The sequence below is a fragment of the Triticum dicoccoides genome, chromosome 3A, assembly GCF_002162155.2.
Source record: "Triticum dicoccoides isolate Atlit2015 ecotype Zavitan chromosome 3A, WEW_v2.0, whole genome shotgun sequence".
NCBI lineage: Eukaryota > Viridiplantae > Streptophyta > Magnoliopsida > Poales > Poaceae > Triticum > Triticum dicoccoides.
In genome coordinates this window covers 433,554,428-433,560,504 of record NC_041384.1, presented here as the reverse complement: position 1 = coordinate 433,560,504, position 6,077 = coordinate 433,554,428, and the positions used below count along the sequence as shown (strand labels likewise).

At 38.4% G+C, this 6,077-nt stretch overlaps 1 pseudogene; it reads right to left on the bottom strand.

The window, feature by feature from the left end:
• Positions 1 to 230: 230 nt before the first annotated feature.
• Positions 231 to 2,587, bottom strand: LOC119272377 (annotated as a pseudogene).
• Positions 2,588 to 6,077: the final 3,490 nt, after the last annotated feature.

Here is a 6,077-nt window from a genome sequence, read left to right as displayed (position 1 = left end):
GATAATACTAAATTGTGTGACTTCACCAATACCAATAATAATGATTTCCTTAGCACTCTGATTGCTCCTCTTACCGATGCTGAATCTTGTGAAATTAATACTGCTTTTTTTTGAACCTTGAATAGTAGGAGAACCTCCTACTATTATGATTTTGTATTAAGAAAGCTTTGTACATTTTACATGGTATCTTTACATGTGTCTACCCTCCATTTTGGGGGGTGGAGAGAGAACTAAGCTATTGAGGCAAGTATGAGAGGGATAATATGTTTGTGCTTTTCCTTGACCCTATAGGTAAGGAGAGAGAAATCTTTCTTAAGTCTATCCAGCCAAGATGTTTTTGTTGGTGCAATCCCCCTGAAGTGTTTATTATTGCATTCCTTCCATATGCTTCACGCCGCAAGTAAGAACATCTCCATAAAGAGAGGTCGGTCCCAACTGTTTTTGGCCAAGTGACCATTTGTAGCCTTGAGGTTCCTTGTGTCCAAGAAAGACCAAGACTAGTCTAGCATTCAACACTGAAGTGGCATTCAAAGAACAAGTGCTCCAAGGTTTCCTCAATTTGTAGCCCACATAGTATACAGTTGTGATCCTCTCCAATGTTGTAATGTCTACGTTTAAGCATGTTCCTGGTGTTGAGGCGGTCGGAGAGCAGCAAGCAACCAAAGACTTTAATTTTCATTGTGGATCTTGATTTCCATATCCGGCAAAAAGCTTCATGTGCCCGAATATCTCTAAAGTAGAACATGTAGTATTTGTGTGCAGTGAATTGCATTGATCCCCATGCATATGACCAAATATTTTGCTCATCCGATAAAGTTACCGTGGCCAAGTCGGACTGAAGTTGGCGAACCTCAGCATGCGCTTGTTCTGAGAGTGGGAGGTGGAACGCCTCTCAGAGTGACGTGATGGACAAGAAATCCCTGACTGAAATGTCTTCATTGATGATGTAGGAAAATGTTCGTGGATATTTCTCCCCAATAATGTTATCAACCCATAAATCTTTCCAGAAAAGTACATTCCTGCCGTTTGCCACTTGGATGTTGGTAATTCCCATGTATATGGGCATTAATTTTGCGACGTCACACCGCCAAAATGACCCACACGTATCCGAAGCATGTGGTATTTGGTTTGTGTAATATGTTTCCCAAACGAGCTGAACCCAGGGTACATCCCAGGCATTATAAAATTTGTGCAAGTATTTGAGCAGTAGGGCGTCTCCTTGAATTCTGAGATCGATCACACCTAGGCCTCCACATTCCTTAGGTCGGCATACCATGTTCCAGGAGGCTAGAGAGTTACATTTATCTCCTTGTTCTGTTTTTTTGGTGCACAAGCATTTCCTTCTAATTTTGTCCAGGAGCTCAATGATCTTGGTTGGCAACCAGAGTGTACACAGAGCAAATATGATCAAGGAAGTGATAACTGAGTTGAGCAGGGAGAGTTTTGCAGCATAAGAAATCATGTTGAGAGTAGCCGTTAGTCTTCTTTCAACAGAGCAAACCAGTGGCATGAGCTCAAGAATGGTTGGGCGGGTAGTGCCAAGGGGAAGACCCAAATAGGTAAAAGCAATTTTCTAACGATGCATCCGAAGATGTTAGCTATGTCCCGAGTCTTTGCTGGGTCACAGTTCATCGGGATTAGAGTTGATTTGTGAAAGTTTATTTTCAACCCAATGGATGTTGCATAGTCATTTAGAATATCTCTGATCACCTCAGCTTGTTGGATGCATGCGGGCAGCAACAAAATGGTGTCATTGGCGTACTGAATCACGGGATAGTCCTTCTGGTTTGTGGAGGGGAACGGTAGTTGGATCAGGTTACGAGCAAAGGCATCGTTGATGGCTGCTTGGAGAAGGTCGGCCGCCAAAACAAAGATGAGGGGGGAGAGAGGATCCCCCTGTCTGACACCGCATTTACAATGGAATTGACGGCCGGGAGTGCCATTAAGAAGAACATATGATTTGCCAGATGAAAAAATGCACCTAATCCAACCCAGCCATTTGTCATTAAATCCCATGCTTTCCATGATTTTAATCATTGCCTCATGCTCGATCGTATCAAATGCTTTAGCAAATCTAATTTAAGAAGCATGATCTCTTTTGTGGATGATTGGCACTGATATATATATTCGTAAGCCCAAGCAAGACAATCTTGTATAGTCCGGCCTTTGAGAAAGCCATATTGGTTTCTATGCACGATTTTGAGGATGATTTTTTGCAGTCTATTGGCCAGTAGTTTAGTAACGACTTTGAGGCAACAATTAAGAAGTGTGATCGATCTATAGTCATTGATAGATTCTGGAGAGCCGACTTTAGGGATGAGTGTGATGAAGCCATCATTAATACTTTACAAATTGAGCTCCCCGTTGTGGAATTGAGTGCATAATCCTCCTTGATAACTGGCCAACATCATTTTAAGAACAGTCCATTAAATCCGTCCGGACCCGGGGCTCTATCCACGGGCATTTCTCTGACCACTTTGTCAATTTCCTCATGGGTAAAAGGAATGGTCAGGTCATCCAGTCCCTCAATTTTATTGATTATGCAGGCTAAATCAAACTTCATATTGCAAGGCCGTGACGAACCCATCCGTTCTTTAAACGTTTGAAAAATTATAGATTCTTTGCCAGCATGATCCTCAACCATTGTGCCATCCGAGGTTTTTAGGGAAGCAATATTATTCCTCCTGTACCTTTCAGAAGCCCAGGCTTGAAAGAATTTTGATGGCTCATCCCCAAACTGAACCCAGCGAATGGTGCAGCGCTTTTTCCAATAAGCTTGCTGGTATCTTAGTAATCTTAGAATGTGAGCTTTGAGGATGTGTCGAAAGTTGGCTTCAGGTATAGATAAAGTCCATTTGTTTTCAAGTTCATCGATTTCACAAAGGGCTTTGTTTGAGTTCTCAATGGCCACTGAAAGTTTAGATATGCCTTTGCTCCAGTATTTAAGATCCCGCAGTAGGGTTTTGAGTTTATGACAGAGTACAGTGGCAGTGTTTGTGGAGTGTACTGGTTTGGCCCAAGAAGTCTCAACAATATGCATGAAGCCAGGATGCTGAACCCAAAATGATTCAAATCGAAATAACTTGGATTTTGGGATGTTTGTTTCAATAGTAACCACACAAGGAATATGATCGGAGACGGGCTTACCAAGTGGTTTGACCAAGGTTTTAGGGTATGAAGTAGTCCAGTTTGTGCTTGTTGAATCTTGTTATGAAAGATCAATTCGCCGGCCTTCCTAGTGAAGATGCCGCTACTCATCTGAATAGCTTCGTTGATTTATGTGGTATGCAAAAGAAAAAAGATGTCGATAATGATGTCATTAAATTGAAGCTATTTCCTTTTTCGCTTAAAGATCGTGCTAAAGCTTGGTTTTCATCTTTGCCTAAAGATCTTATTGATTCATGGAACAAGTGCAAAGATGCTTTTATCTCTAAGTATTTCCCTCCCGCTAAGATCATCTCTCTTAGAAACGATATTATGAACTTTAAACAACTTGATCATGAACATGTTGCACAAGCTTGGGAGAGAATGAAATTAATGATACGTAATTGCCCTACTAATGGTTTGAATTTGTGGATGATTATACAAAATTTTTATGCCGGATTGAATTTTGCTTCTAGAAATCTTTTAGATTCGGCCACGGGAGGCACTTTTATGAAAATCACTTTAGGAGATGTTACTAAACTCCTAGATAATATTATGGTTAATTATTCTCAATGGCACACTGAAAGATCATCTAATAAAAAAGTGCATACGATAGAAGAAATTAATGTGTTGAGTGGAAAGATGGATGAACTTATGAAATTATTTACTACTAAGAGTGTTTCTTCTGATCCTAATGATATGCCTTTGTCTACTTTGATTGAGAATAACAATGAATCTATGGATGTGAATTTTGTTGGTAGGAATAATTTTGGTAACAACACTTATAGAGGGAATTTTAATCCTAGACCATATCCTAGTAATCCTTCTAATAATTATGGGAATTCCTACAACAACTCTTATGGAAATTATAATAAGATGCCCTCTGACTTTGAATCTAATATTAAAGAATTTATTTCTTCGCAAAAGAATTTTAATGCTATGATTGAAGAAAAATTGCTTAAGATTGATGATTTGGCTAGGAACATTGACATAATTGCTCTTGATGTTGATTCTTTGAAACTTAGATCTATTCTACCTAAGCATGATGTCAATGAGTCTCTAAAAGCCATGAGAATTTCGATTGATGAGTGTAAGGAAAGAACCGCTAGGATGCGTGCTTCCAAAGATGCCTTTATTAAAGCATGTTCTTCCAATTCCTATGAAAATCAAGATGAAGATCTAAAAGTTATTGATGTGTCCCCTATTAAATCTTTGTTTTGCAATATGAATCTTGATGAAACTGAATATGATCTTCCTTTACCTAGAAGGCGTTCTAAAAATTCGGAGTATTTAGATCTTAATGATGAAATTGATGAAAGTGGGATTGAAAGAAATAAAAATCTAGATGTTGCTAAACCCACTATATTGGATTTCAAGGAATTTAATTATGAAAGTTGCTCTTTAGTTGATTGTATTTACTTGTTGCAATCCGTGCTAAATTCTCCACATGCTTATAGTCGAAATAAAGCTTTCACCGAACATATTGTTGATGCCTTGATGCAATCTTATGAAGAAAAACTTGAGTTGAAAGTTTCAATCCCTAGAAAACTCTATGATGAGTGGGAACCAACTATTAAAATTAAAATTAAAGATTATGAGTTTTATGCTTTGTGTGATTTGGGTGCTAGTGTCTCTACTATTCCCAAGACTTTCTGTGATTTACCAGATTTCTGCAATTTTGATGATTGCTCTCTAAACTTGCATCTTGCGGATTCCACTATTAAGAAACCTATGGGAAGAATTAATGATGTTCTTATTGTTGCAAATAGGAATTATGTGCCCGTAGATTTCATTGTTCTTGATATATAATGCAATCCTTCTTGCCCTATTATTCTTGGTAGACCTTTCCTTAGAACGGTTGGTGCGGTTATTGATATGAAGGAAGGGAATATTAGATTCCAATTTCCATTAAAAAAGGGCATGGAACACTTTACAAGAAAGAAAATAAAATTACCATATGAAACTATCATGAGAGCCACTTATGGATTGCCTACCAAAGATGGCAATACCTAGATCTATCCTCGCTTTTATGCCTAGCTAGGGGCGTTAAACGATAGCGCTCGTTGGGAGGCAACCCAATTTTATTTTTATTCCTTGCTTTTTTCTCCTGTTTAGTAATAAGTAAATTATCTAGCCTCTGTTTTGGTTGTGTTTTTTGTGTTTAATTAGTGTTTGTGCCAAGCAGAACCATTGGGAAGACTTGGGGAAAGTCTTGTTGAACTTGCTGTAAAAAACAGAAACTTTAGCGCTCACGAGAACTGCTGTCATTTTTATTTGAAGAGTGATATTTAGTTAATTATTTTTGCAGATGATTAATAGATAAATTCCTCACGTCCAGAAATTTATTTTAGAATTTTTGGGGTTCCAGATCTTGCGCTAGCTACAGATTACTACAGACTGTTCTGTTTTTGACAGATTCTGTTTTTCGTGTGTTGTTTGCTTATTTTGATGAATCTATGGCTAGTAAAATAGTTTATAATCCATAGAGAAGTTGGAATACAGTAGGTTTAACACCAATATAAATAAAGAATGAGTTCATTACAGTACCTTGAAGTGGTCTTTTGTTTTCTTTCGCTAACGGAGCTCACGAGTTTTCTATTTTGAGTTTTGTGTTGTGAAGTTTTCAAGTTTTGGGTGAATTCTTGTGATGGATTATGGAACAAGGAGTGGCAAGAGCCTAATCTTGGGGATGCCCATGTAACCCACAAGATAATCCAAGGACACCAAAAAGTCAAAGCTTGGGGATACCCCGGAAGGCATCCCCTCTTTTCATCCACTTCCATCGGTAATTTACTTGGAGCTATATTTTTATTCACCAACATGATATGTGTTTTGCTTGGAGCATCTTGTATTATTTGTGCCTTTGTTTGTTAGTATGCCACAATCATCCTTGCTGTACACACCTTTTGAGAGAGCCATCCATGAATTAAAAT